The sequence below is a fragment of a genome, unplaced genomic scaffold, assembly GCF_019419815.1.
Source record: "Pyrus x bretschneideri cultivar Hongxiangsu unplaced genomic scaffold, Pyrus_bretschneideri_v1 Contig68, whole genome shotgun sequence".
Lineage (NCBI taxonomy): Eukaryota > Viridiplantae > Streptophyta > Magnoliopsida > Rosales > Rosaceae > Pyrus > Pyrus x bretschneideri.
In genome coordinates, this window is record NW_025999807.1 from 931766 (window position 1) to 944296 (window position 12531).

The 12531-nt window shown below is 38.5% G+C and overlaps 1 non-coding gene across 1 annotated transcript; it reads right to left on the minus strand.

Moving 5' to 3' along the window:
- Positions 1-3831: 3831 nt before the first annotated feature.
- Positions 3832-3921, minus strand: TRNAY-GUA. Its single transcript is given in 2 exon segments — positions 3832-3867; positions 3885-3921. It is a non-coding gene; the product is annotated as a tRNA-Tyr (tRNA).
- Between the last annotated feature and the right edge of the window lie 8610 nt (positions 3922-12531).

The window sequence follows — 12531 nt, forward strand, 5'->3', positions numbered from 1 at the left end:
TGTGTGTAACATTCTTTGCCCTTCTCACAAGTAATCGAGTCTTATTAGATTGAGCTTATCAATAAATTAAAACTCCCTCTCACAAACTTTCACCATCAACCTCTATCCACATAATCTATATATTAATCTTGGTTTTCCTTCGCAGGCAAGTAAGTGAAAATATAATCACAACAAACCCTAAGCAAAACCCTAAAGAATTACATTAAACAATTGTCGAGTTAAGGCTTCAACTGAACAAGGGTAATACTATTCACACACATATTTTTATTTCTCATACACTCACATTAAATTTTGTCTATTAATCTTCTTCAATTCGTTCAATCTGATGATTGAAAATTGAAATGAATGTATAAGCAATAAAAATTAATGTGTACGTGAATAGCACTAGGGCTGAACAATCCAGTGATGCCATTGGCCATGTTTGACTGTGACCTTTACAATTTAACCTACCTTTGCAGCAAAGTCATCCATCCCTACACACTCAGCTACCCACCTAAACCTACCCACTTAAAAATATATATTTATTTGTACGTATATTCCTGATTTCTTCTCAGAAAATAAATAAAAAAAATCCAATTTCTCAAGTTTTTTTTAATTATTATTTTACAATATTGGAACATGACCTCTGAACCCTAGGTGTTCCACGTCTGCCGGATCAAATTAACAAGACCATAGATGTTTAAGCTAATATAATAATAATAACAATTGTAAATGTAAAGGTCGTTTTCAATCGGACGGTGGTCCTGATTTTTGCTTATCTGTCTTGCACTGGCTCTGCTCGAGGGATCCCAGCTAGATTCGTTGCTGTAGATTCTTGAAGTCAACTGAGGAAAAAACAGGCACGTCAGTTTGATCAATTGGGCAGTTGGTTTGTTCGGTCAAGATTAAATCACGTTAATATTTGAATTTTGTTGATGATGATATGATTTAATCGTGATCGTTCAAATATGAGGCTTTACATTTAAATTCTATTGATAATGAATTTGATACTAATTTATTATGGTTAACTCATTCTCTGATTTATTTTAAATCTCTTACCTCTCACCTCTCACATCTTAATGTAAATACCATTGTTCAAAAACAAATTTGATTAAAAGTCTTAACGCTGGTGAATCGCACAATGGTTGTGAGGGGATATTGAAACGTCTCTGTGAGTATTTCCAACTTTTACAATGATGAACTGTTGTGCGAAGCCATCAGTTGGTCCTTAAAGAAAAAAAAAATATTTTTAGTTAAAATGTGGCAGAGCATATACTTTATTTTCGTTTGTTTAATCCCAATACAGAAAGGTCGTGATATTTCATGCGTCTTTCCGGGAACTTTCATACGATTTTCAAGTTTATGTCGTTATTTCCTTCTCTTCTGCTGTTGATTTGTTAAATGTCAGCTTTGTTCCACATTTCCAAGTCGTTACAACAAAATGCCCCCAACAACTTGGTGCCAATGTTATCTAATAGGCCCATCAATGGAACCCAAAGCCCATAAATAAGAGCCCAAAGCTTTAAAGCCCAAATAAAATAGTGTTTTTGGAATGGGCGGGGCTGTTTGGTTCGGCCTTTGCAACGAAATGTGAGGTTGTTTAGAAAGTGTTTTTTTTTTTTTTTTTTTTTTTTTTGATTGAAAACGTTTTTAGAGAAAATATTTTTCGGTTTTCAAAAGCGCGGTCAAAGGTCATGATTGGAAAATCTCCTCAAAATAATGCAGCAATGTTTCCTCGATGCCCCTATCCTCAGTAACATTGGTGACATACATGTGAAATAAACGTGATTGACCCAATTCTAGATCGTCTGAGGTCTCCGTCTAGTTAGTCACTCTTATATCGACTGTCCATGTCCTTCTTCTCAGTCTCTGATGCAGTCACGATGATTTACGTACGTATATGCAGGAGCTGTCTGTTGGACTCATCCAGCAAGTTCATGGTATGGAAGCGACATTCGAGCACCGTATAGCAGCTTTGAAGCCTTGCATTCCAAAGGATGTTCCTCCTGCATAGAGCTTTGTGTCTTTTATAGTGTCTAGACTTGTCGGTAGTTTGAGATGTTACGCAACATGTTACGCAGCAGCTACGGCCTCGTATCCCTGGGTTCACCCTACCTTCCTACCCAATTTTACCACCACCAACGCGGCCTTTACCACCGCTGACACCTGCCGAGCAAGATGGTGATGACGGGGTTCATACTTAGTCGGGTTAATTCGTTTGATTTGGCACTCGAACATTACCTTAGGAGTAGGTATAACATTCCTAGCTTATCGTTTTCAGGATTGTGTTAAAACTTATATTTTTATACGATTATGCTAACATTATTGCAAGTCTGTGGAGCACACAGCGCCAAGCGCTACCTTTTGTTATCGAAACTCGCTGCATTTTCTTACCAAGACAAACCCATCCTCTTGGGGATCTGAAGTACACTCCGGCGATAAACTGCTACTCTTCACTACCGAGCTTTCTGGAAAGACTTGACCATTTCAGATGTGTAGTTGCATTTGTGCCTAAAGGCAAAGGTTCTTATTTGTTTGGTAAATCCTTTATGTTATGTGGTATTTTGTTGCATGATCTAATATTTATGCTATGTTTGGGTGAGATGTCACATAGGAGGGACTAGAAATCCACTGTATGAAGTGATTTACGTTGGGTTGAATTGATTTTTTCGACATTTGATTGCTGAAATGATTTATATTGTACAAAATTTTGTTGTTTTGATCATTTTTCGAGGCAAAATGATGGAAATGCTTTTAACAACGTAACAACTCTCCCCCTTTTGAAATTGGATTGTAATTTTATTCTCTTCCTTAATCATTCTATATTCACCCATCACCTTCATTCACTGAAATCATTTTTCCCAGAACATATGTGAATTATAGAGTTAAACTTTAATTGAAGAGCTATACTTTGAATGTTTATGCAGCCCTTGAACACTGCTTTCAAAGTGTTCGACAAAAAGCCTCAATGGGCTGTTGGGCACATGCGCGTGTGCACAACTCAAAATATTCATTATTTCAAGACATGACTAGATCATTTTAGAATGGAATAAAAGACATTTGAAGCACATAAAATTTTTGAAATATAATTTTAATTATAATGATTATACACCGTTAGTATTTGATCGATAAGTCGTCAGTGTACAACCCATTTATTGTCCATAGTCATTTGATCATTATGCCATCATTATCAAATGGAATGTGTTGTAATAATCGGATCGACGACAATTTTTCAAGGAACAATGTTGAATTGATTCAACATTGACGACATATTGGTTGAACTGAAAATAGAAATGATGATATTATCTAATTTATTCCACATTCAAGTACCCAAATTGATCATCCCCGGTCTAAAAATAAATGGCCATCCTCATGCGGTTTCTAATAATGGGTATGATAATCCTAAATTGAAAACTAAACTTGAATAGTTATTAAACGAACTCTTAGACAAATTAAATTAAAAAGTTAGGCATCCCTAACTCCAATTCTTTAAGTACACTGTTATCATTCTTGAACATATAAAAATAAATAAAAAATCTTAAAGTCCAAAATGCAGAGGAACACACTCCTAAAACTAAAATGGAGAGGGAAGAGGATCTTCTTCGGATCCTAAGGATCTCTGCATTCTAGCCGTTCATCATACATCATACGGTCAATTTTTGTTAGGTACTATTTGTATTTAATTTTAAATAAAAAAATCAAATAATTTTTTACCGCACCATACATGATAAATGGTTAAGATGTAACGATCCTAGGAGTTCTATTTGGATTTGAATGGGATCCAAATCCAATGGGGAGGAACCCGTAACGATGGAAAAAGTTGAAAAAACAAGAAAAGGGAGAAAAGGGTAGTCCGACCTGCCGGATTCGAACCAGCGACCTAAGGATTTCTGATGGTTTGCCAACTACAGTCCTCCGCTCTGCCAACTGAGCTAAGGTCGGTTGGTATTAAGTTTGCATCTGTTACTTATTTAACCTATATTTTGCTTCCACCTCTTAAAGCTATGTTTTGTAATTTCAGAAAAACCACTCACTTGTACATTTTGTTTTACCTTCAAATTTCCAGTGTGGCCACTTAGTACTACGGTTTAGTGGTATTTCTTTTCACTTATAAGTGAGAGGTCTTAGATTCGATTCTCGTTAAAGACGAATTTGAATCACATTATTGCTAACCTATTATGAGGCTTAGTCCCCCCTCTCCCCCAAACACCCTTCAATCATTTGCTAAAAAAATATCCAGTGTGAGATGTTTTTACATTCTTCAATCATCAACACATTTATCAAATATTCCTTAAAAAAATTTAAAAAAAAAATAGTAATACAAAAAGATGACAGAACAAGACACCTTAGATAGATGGCAAACATCCAAGCTTAGGTCATTAACATATCATAGCAAACACAAAACTAGTAATCCCAGAAAACAACAAATGTCACTTCCTAGTCTTATACTCTTATGGACCCTCATGTTTCCCTTTTTATACTTACAAAAATAATATGACACATTTTGGACTTTGGCATTTTGATTTTTAAAGAATTTAATTTTAAACCATTTTCTTTTCATACTTGAAATGGGGTACTATTTTATTAGTGGCCATTGGTTTAGGTACATTATTTCTCTTACCAATTGATCAAAGAATGAATTGAAAATTTCAATTTTCAATAATTCAAACAAACATTGTTCACAATAATTTCAACTATATATCAATAAATTTCTTTGATTTAGGAACCAATAACTTTTTTAATCAAAATCTCATCACAAATGCATAATGGTGTGTTGGGTGGACATCATCACTGCTCCCAAACATTTCAGTTTCAGCTTCTCATAAAATGCCAAAAGAAGAAAAGGTGTGAAGGGAAGAAAATATAGACCTTTGGTTAAAACCATATCTTTTTGTTTTTAAACATTCCAGAGAGGGATGAAGGCGAAAAAAGCAGGGGGGAAGATGAAAGGAAAAACTATGGAGGAAGCATGGGAGAGAAGAGGTGGGAGGAAGGCTGAGAACAGTAGGGATAGAGAGGTGAATGGCGAAAGAAAACAGAGAGGGGTGAAAGGGCTAGGAGGAGGAAAATGGGGGATGGAGAGGGAAAAGGGGAAGGGTAGAAGGAAAGGAGGCTAGGAGGAGGAGAAAGTGGGGCGGCCACCGACTCCTCCTCCTAGCCTCCCTTCCTTCTCCCCTTCCCCTCTTCCCTCTCCATCCCCCCTTTTCATCCTCTTAGCCCTTTCACCCCCCTGTTTTCTTTCACCATTTTTGCCTCCCTGTCCCTACTGTTCTCAGCCTTCTTCCCACCTCTTCTCTCCCATGCTTCCTCCATAGTTTTTCCCTTCATCTTTTCCTCTCATCTCCTTCGTTGCTTTCTTCTTGCTTCCCTTTCCCCCCTCCCCTGCGCGTCTTTTTTCTCCTTCGTCCATCCCTCCCTGCTCCCCCCTCCAAGGTTTTCCATCATCGTCCCAAGGGTTCTCTGGTTCCCTTGGATGGCTCTGCCATTTTGTGGCTTTGGTGGGTGTTGGTGGCTGTCGGGTTTGGCGTTGCGGCGGTCCGGATATGGGTTTCGTAGTGTCCATTCCTCGCTGGGGTGTGATGGGTTTTCGGATCTGTAGTGTTCTATCTGCGGTGAAATTTTTTTTTTTTTGGGTGCTCCCGGCGACATGGTTGTTCACGGGTTGTTATGCAGTGCAGGTCCGTTGCTCCCGATGTTTTGGGCTCCTTGAGGGCTTTGCCTTTGGAATTATCGATTCAGTCTCATTTGGGTTTGTTTTTGGGGGGTGTGGCTGGTGGCGTGGCGACTTGGATGGGATAGTGCCCTCTGCCTTCCTTGTCGGTCGTCGCTACCCTTCCCTCTGCTACAACCCACACTGGACGGCGGCTCCAACGGTCTTTGGTGCCTTGGTTTTTCACCCCAACTTTAGTGGGCGTCCTACGTCTCTGTCATATCTGCACATGATCCTGCCCCTTTGTCTTCTTCCAATGTTGCACCTGTGACTCCACTGTGGACATGTCGGATTTATTTTATTCGCCCTATGCATGTGTTGGTCGTATGCTCTTTTGTTTTTTAGTCTAGCTTTTATGACTGTTCTATGTTGCTTCGGCAATTGGTTTGTGTCGCTGCTGCGAATTTGTAGCCTTGCTGTTTAGCGTATGTTTTGGTGAGGGTTCAGTGCTTGGTATGCCACTTGTGGGTCATATCAATATCGGGACTCCTCATTGTAATGGTGAGTTTTGAGTGATTGTCGTTTAGGGGTTTTAAAATTATTTGTAAATTTGTGCTAATTACCTCCAGATCAAGAAATTGATCACTGAAGCTAATGTAGCCATCTGGCATCCTTGTAAGTGGTTGGTTATTAATGAAATTCTATCACTTCTTTCAAAAAAAAAAAAAAAAAAAAAAAACATTCCATCCTTCAAAAGCTACCCACTAACAACCCCCCATCTACTTCATGAGGGCATCTTTTAGGCCTATGCCTTGTGCATTATTGTTTCTCAATGATCTTAATCATTTTCAAATGTCTTATTGATGGCTTGAGAGAAACATATATGTTTTATGTGCCCATAAGAGAAAAAAGAATAAAACATGTTCTCGCAAGCATATTGTGAGCAACCTCGTGTATTTAGACTTAACTATATTTGTTGGCACAATGCAATATGCAATGGAAATGAAGTGATAACCCTAGAAGGTAAGAATATGACCGCCAAGAAATATGAGAGACGCTTAAGTTTTTGGATAATAATAAGAAGGAGAGCTCTTTGGCTAGATCTAATTGGGAAACAGCCTACGTTTACTATGATCTAGTCTGATAATGAATTGAACACTGGCTATATACATAACACATCTATCTTGGCTTGGTTTCTGGTAAAAGCTCACTTGTTGATTGTGTCGTTGCATAATATTTGTCTAATTTCAACTTCATACAATGTCTTTCAATTTTTTCAATTTCATACAACAACTCATGATTTTGTACCAATGTCGTACAACCATTAAAAAATCTAATATTTCACCGTTAAATAATGACTTGGCAAATGTAACATATATTTTTGCTAATGTTGCAATCAATTCTGCCATGTACATCGTTTCCTTCGTTTACCATCGTCATCGCTAGTCAAATTGGAATGAATGCATTGACTACAGGATCTGCTCATGATGGATTGAGTGGGGTGATGAGTCTGGAATGTCGATTCAGTATATACAGGACGTCGCCATGTGGATTAGGCGAGTTGCTTTGTTCGTGGTTCACATTTGACTTAGATCTCATAGTCAGATTCGATACAAATCAGGGTAGCTGTCTATACGGGGTCTGATTCACCATCAAGGTGGAATCACTTGTACAACGATATCACAAATTGTGTGGATCAAGTCAGCAGGTCATATAGGCATCCTTGTTTTAGTGAGTTTTGACGGATCAGGTAGAAACTGAGTTGGTGGTGAAGCTGGGCCGCCCAATCTCTATCATGATCACCAAGATATTCTCGTATCCTACGACAGCCATGGTGTGTTACAATCCGTACCTTAAATGAATGTATTTTATTCATGAAGAATGTGAAATGATCAAAATGCCCCTAGTTGGGTGTCTTGAATAGTTATGGAGCCCTGTACTAACTAAATTTCAATTTCTCATGTTTGCTATTTAATTAAATCATTTTTCGTACTCATGAGTGCATGGGCGAAGACGAAATCGAAGTTGGAGTTACAAGAACTGAGTTACGAATTTAGGTAAATGGAGGACAAAATGGTAATTTTAACTAAGAAAAATTTTAAGCAGGTTTAACCCCACTCCGTTCTCTCTTTCTCACTTATTTCTGCAACTCTTCCTCTAACTCTTGATTCTTTCACTCTCTCTCTAAACTCGTCGTGACCAACCACTACCATGTACGTGAATTCTGTCCAAAGTCCACAAAACAATTGGAATTAAAGTCACCATGGCCTGAGGATTCTTGAGGTGGTCTTGCATGTGAAAATCGAGCTCGGGAAGGTGGAGAACTTGAGCTGTCACTCTTAATGCAATTTTCCGATGAACTCCGAGTGAAAACTTGTCGAGTTCAAGCTCGATTTAGTTTGGGAATTACTCAAGATAACTTCAGGTATACTTTTTTGCTCTGCATGTTAGATTCGATCTGAAATTCGAGGTTCTAACGTTTGTGTCACATCTGCTTTGTTTTCCAGAAATAGGAACAGACTCCAGCCTAGTTTCATCGAGTTTGAGCCTAAAACTGATCTAATCTTTCGTGGATTGAGCTCTTGTGAGTTGTTCAACTAAATTCCTGAAGTTTCGGGTTGAATCTGTAAGGTTTTAACCTCTGCATGCATTGTTTCGTGTTTCCAGTTTCCGATAAGCAAGCTTGAGCAAAATTCGTTGAATCTGAGATGGATTTGACCTCCATTCATCCTAAATCGAGTTTAGGGGTGAGCTTTCTGAACCTTTTGTGGGATTTTGAGTGATTTTGGATTGAAATTTAGTCGAATTCGAGCTCAACGAAGCTTTGTGATGATTTATGGGCTTTTTGCAGTTTTTTGGCGATGTTTCCGTTGGTGGCAGCGACAACGACGAATCTGTTAACTATAACGGATCCGTTAACTTTAATAGACTCTCCTAACGAAAAATATGTATTTCATCGCTTTCCTTTGAATTCTTCGAAACCGGTGCCTTGTTCTGGTGACGGCTACTGCGATGTTTACTCACCGAACAATGGTGGCAAGTATGACGACACATTCAATGGCAACGACGACACATTTGATGGCAAAGGCGACACATCCAATGGAGACCAACATGCGCTTGACGTCACGAGCCAGCGATGGCGATGCATGTAGGACCCAACACTTATCCTTGGGTTAGTTAACATCCTGAATGGGTCCATATCCTATTCGGATCTAAGGATCCTGAGCCTAGGGATCAATTGATTTGACCCCTTGAAATTTGATCCAACGGCTACAATTATTATAACTTTTAGTGGGACCTCCTGTTTGTAGATATTGGATCAAATTTCAATGGACCGGATCAATTAATCCCTAGGCTCAGGATCCTTAGATCCGAAGAGGATCTGGATCCGTCCTGAATCACGTGGCGCCGTTTGTTCATGCATATTTAATGTCTAAATGGTACTTTTGGATGTTGAATTAACGAAATGTTAGAAAATGCTTATTCAATTAAGATATACATTCACAGGTACAAGTTGGATTAATTTGGACAAAGGCAAGAAACTTAACAAGGAAGTATGCTTGGATTACCTATGAGTGGATCCCTTCAAAACTCAACGTTTTTTTATTAAATTGATTTGATAATAAATGATTGAACTAGTCTTGAAGAGATTTAAAGAAGAATTGATAATGATGATATTATAGATATAATCAATGACTTAGGTGATTTATTTTCACCAAATCATCATCATGCACTTTGTATAGCTAGATACGGCCGTAGGATTATTTGCAAGTGAATATATTTCTAATAGAGGCTAGACGAGCTAGTAAGTCTAGCTAAGGCAAATATATTCCATTTCACTTGCTTGCTATACTGTATTGGTAGAAGCTAGTATGATGATTGATTTTGGGTATGATTTTTGAATTGTCTTGTTGTGATTGTTGGTTGATTGTTATGAATTGTTTGACTCGGATTCTATTATTGTTTAACTATATATTATAGTAGATACTATTATGTAGTTTTAAACTATATACGTTTTAGAAAACGGGAGTTAGTAAGTTTGAAACGATTTTGACTAGATAAATGATTATGATCAGCTAACATTTTGTTTTTCTACACCTCAGGACTTAGTGAGAGTAAAGAGGCTTTCAGGGTTGACAAGTTGGCTTGGCAGTGAGGCGATTCACCTTTAGAGTAGGGTGACCTTCCTTACTATTTACTTATCTAGTTGTAATAATGACACAATCGTACTTATGATTTTTCCTAGCACAACACTTTCAATTTGTGTTAACTGTTTTATGCACAACTATAAGCTCTAGATTTGATGTGACAATAATGGAATTGTATCCCTTGACTTGTCTCCCCAAGCGGGGAGTTGTTAGAATTAATTAATAAAGAGCCACTTTGGTTCAAATTTTTTCACATCATTTTCTCCTTACTATGTCTTTCTTCACAAGGTTGATGGTGTTTCGTCGTCTTCAGATGAGGTTACATTGTCAATTTAGTGTCGGTCAGCACATCACGACCTTCTAGCTAGTTGGTTATTGGTTATTAGGTTAGGTTGTGTCGTGGCGTTGATGACGGCATCTACGTACAATCATGTCTAAAACGTTCTAGTCCAGAATCTCGAAAGGTGCACTTGAAATGGGGGTAACTTGATCGGGATCGATCTTGCTGCACATCTTGTAGAAGTTGTAAATGACGAATTGGTGTCAGGAAGGAACTAGAGGAGAGGCTTGATGACGGTGTCGACGACTGGCTCTTAGAACTGGGTGACAGAAGGTGGGAATGCATTGGTGATGACGTTGACAAAGAGAAGATGGTGAAGATGGAGATCTTGTGCATTCCGAGGTCTTAGAGGGAGAGGTGGGGGTTGCAGATGGTAGGAAGCAAGAAGGTGGAGAAGTTCGAAGAGATGGTACAAGTTTTGGTGCGGGGATGGGCTCATTCATTTTTATTTGATTTTTTGGCATAGCATGTTAGAATTCTTCTGGCCCACATCATCCAGAAGGCTTGAGAAAAGTAATTTAAAGAATTACCCCACTCTAACTATCACCAATACCTTTTGTATTAAAACCCCACACCTGACGGATTGAGCAGGTGGCCAAGTGAGGACAGTATCGGACCCGTTCGAGTGGGGCCAATGGGGACCCACCCATTCACGTGGCATCTCTTGGCCTACATGGAATCATGATAGGAGCATATTTAGGCGACTTACTTAGCTTGTTTTCATGCATTTATGTTGTTAATTCATAGTTGTTTTAGTATTTTAAGTCATTTTCGTATGTTTTTAGGTTCTAAGGGCAAAGGGAGCAACAAAGTGCATTTTGAGGCTATTTGGAGCATTTTTGGGCATGGATTGGATAGCTTAACCATGGAGCAAAGAGGATGGACGAAATTGAAGACAAGAAGAGCTAGGAAAGGCTACAAATCTGGTGGAAGAAGTTCTACTCCAATGAAGATAAGGAAGAAGCAAGAAACAAGGGACCTTATCCAACCTTATCTTATCCTATCCTAGAAACCTTATCCTATCCTAACTCTAACATTATCCTATTCTATCCTATCCAAGTCAGATTGGGACTTAAACCTAGCTAATTAGGGGGAATCAATTACACATTTAAACACCTATTTCAGTTTCTAGAAGATTTATCCATACCAATGCCGCAAGACACCATTCCTTGTAGGTTTAGGAATCACAATCCTTTTCCTACTCTTATATCACATGTCCTAGGCCCTTTAGGATTAGGAATCTGCCTTAAACATAGTTTCTAGAACACCTTATCCTATCCCTACATGTGTGCCGCACCTAGCCTTCTAGAACTCCCTAATTCCTAGCCGCACTACCTATTCCAAATCCCACTCGATTTCTGCCTTGAATTAACCCTTTTTCAATGGGATTAGGCAATCCTTTTCCTTCACTAAGTGTGCCAAACTAGCCTATATAAACAACCCTTGCCGCACCATTTAGACCACCCCTTCACACAACATTTAAACATTCATTCAGAAATCCACCCTTTGCCGTGACCTTACAACCACCCATCCATCATTCCCCTACTTCCACACCTCCATCCCAACCTCCATACACCACCATCAACCTTTGCCGCACCACCATACATACCTAAATCCATCCAAAACCCAGAAAATCATCCACAAACCCACCATAGACCTTGTGCCGTGACTTAGCAAGGAAGAGGAGAAGGAAGACCAAGCCTTGGGCGTTTGTGCATTCAAGTTGGAGTGTTGGACGTTTTTAGGTGTAATCTATCTTTTATTTTCAATGTTTAATTCTATATTGCTTTGTTTTGTCATGAACATGAGAGGCTAAACTCGTTTTAGCCTAAGGATGCTTTGAAACCATGATTACGTTTATAATATGAGTTGATTAAGTCCAGTTATGATTCCATAAATTGTGAACGCAATTTACTTAACCGTTTGATGGATAACTTATTCTTGTATGTTTATTAGGGAGGCCTACTTAATTTGCATGCTTGAATTTGGTGCTAGAATATTAAGGTGTTTCACATAATCGTCACAAACTAATATTCACAAGTAGTTAAGGTTGTTTTCACAATCATGTTAAGTAAATTCCTAGCATGAGTATCATGATGTCATAGTTACAAGTGCTTTGTCAATACTTATGATTTCCATTGAACGTAATGATCTTTGACCGTATCTTTATTATGATGTCATGTAGGGGACTTTTTGAAGAATGCTTTGGGTTGTCGTATGATGTCATCCAATCCACTAACTTAAGGGAAATCTGAGGGTTAATTAGTGATGTCACGGTTAATCTGGGGTGTTGAGGATCATGGTTTATCGAAAAAGCAACTGGAAATCAATTTATGTTAGAAAGTATCATGTGTGGAGAAGTATCCCTTGGCTATCCCATCATCCATTAGTTTTTCTTAAATTCGTCCAAAAGC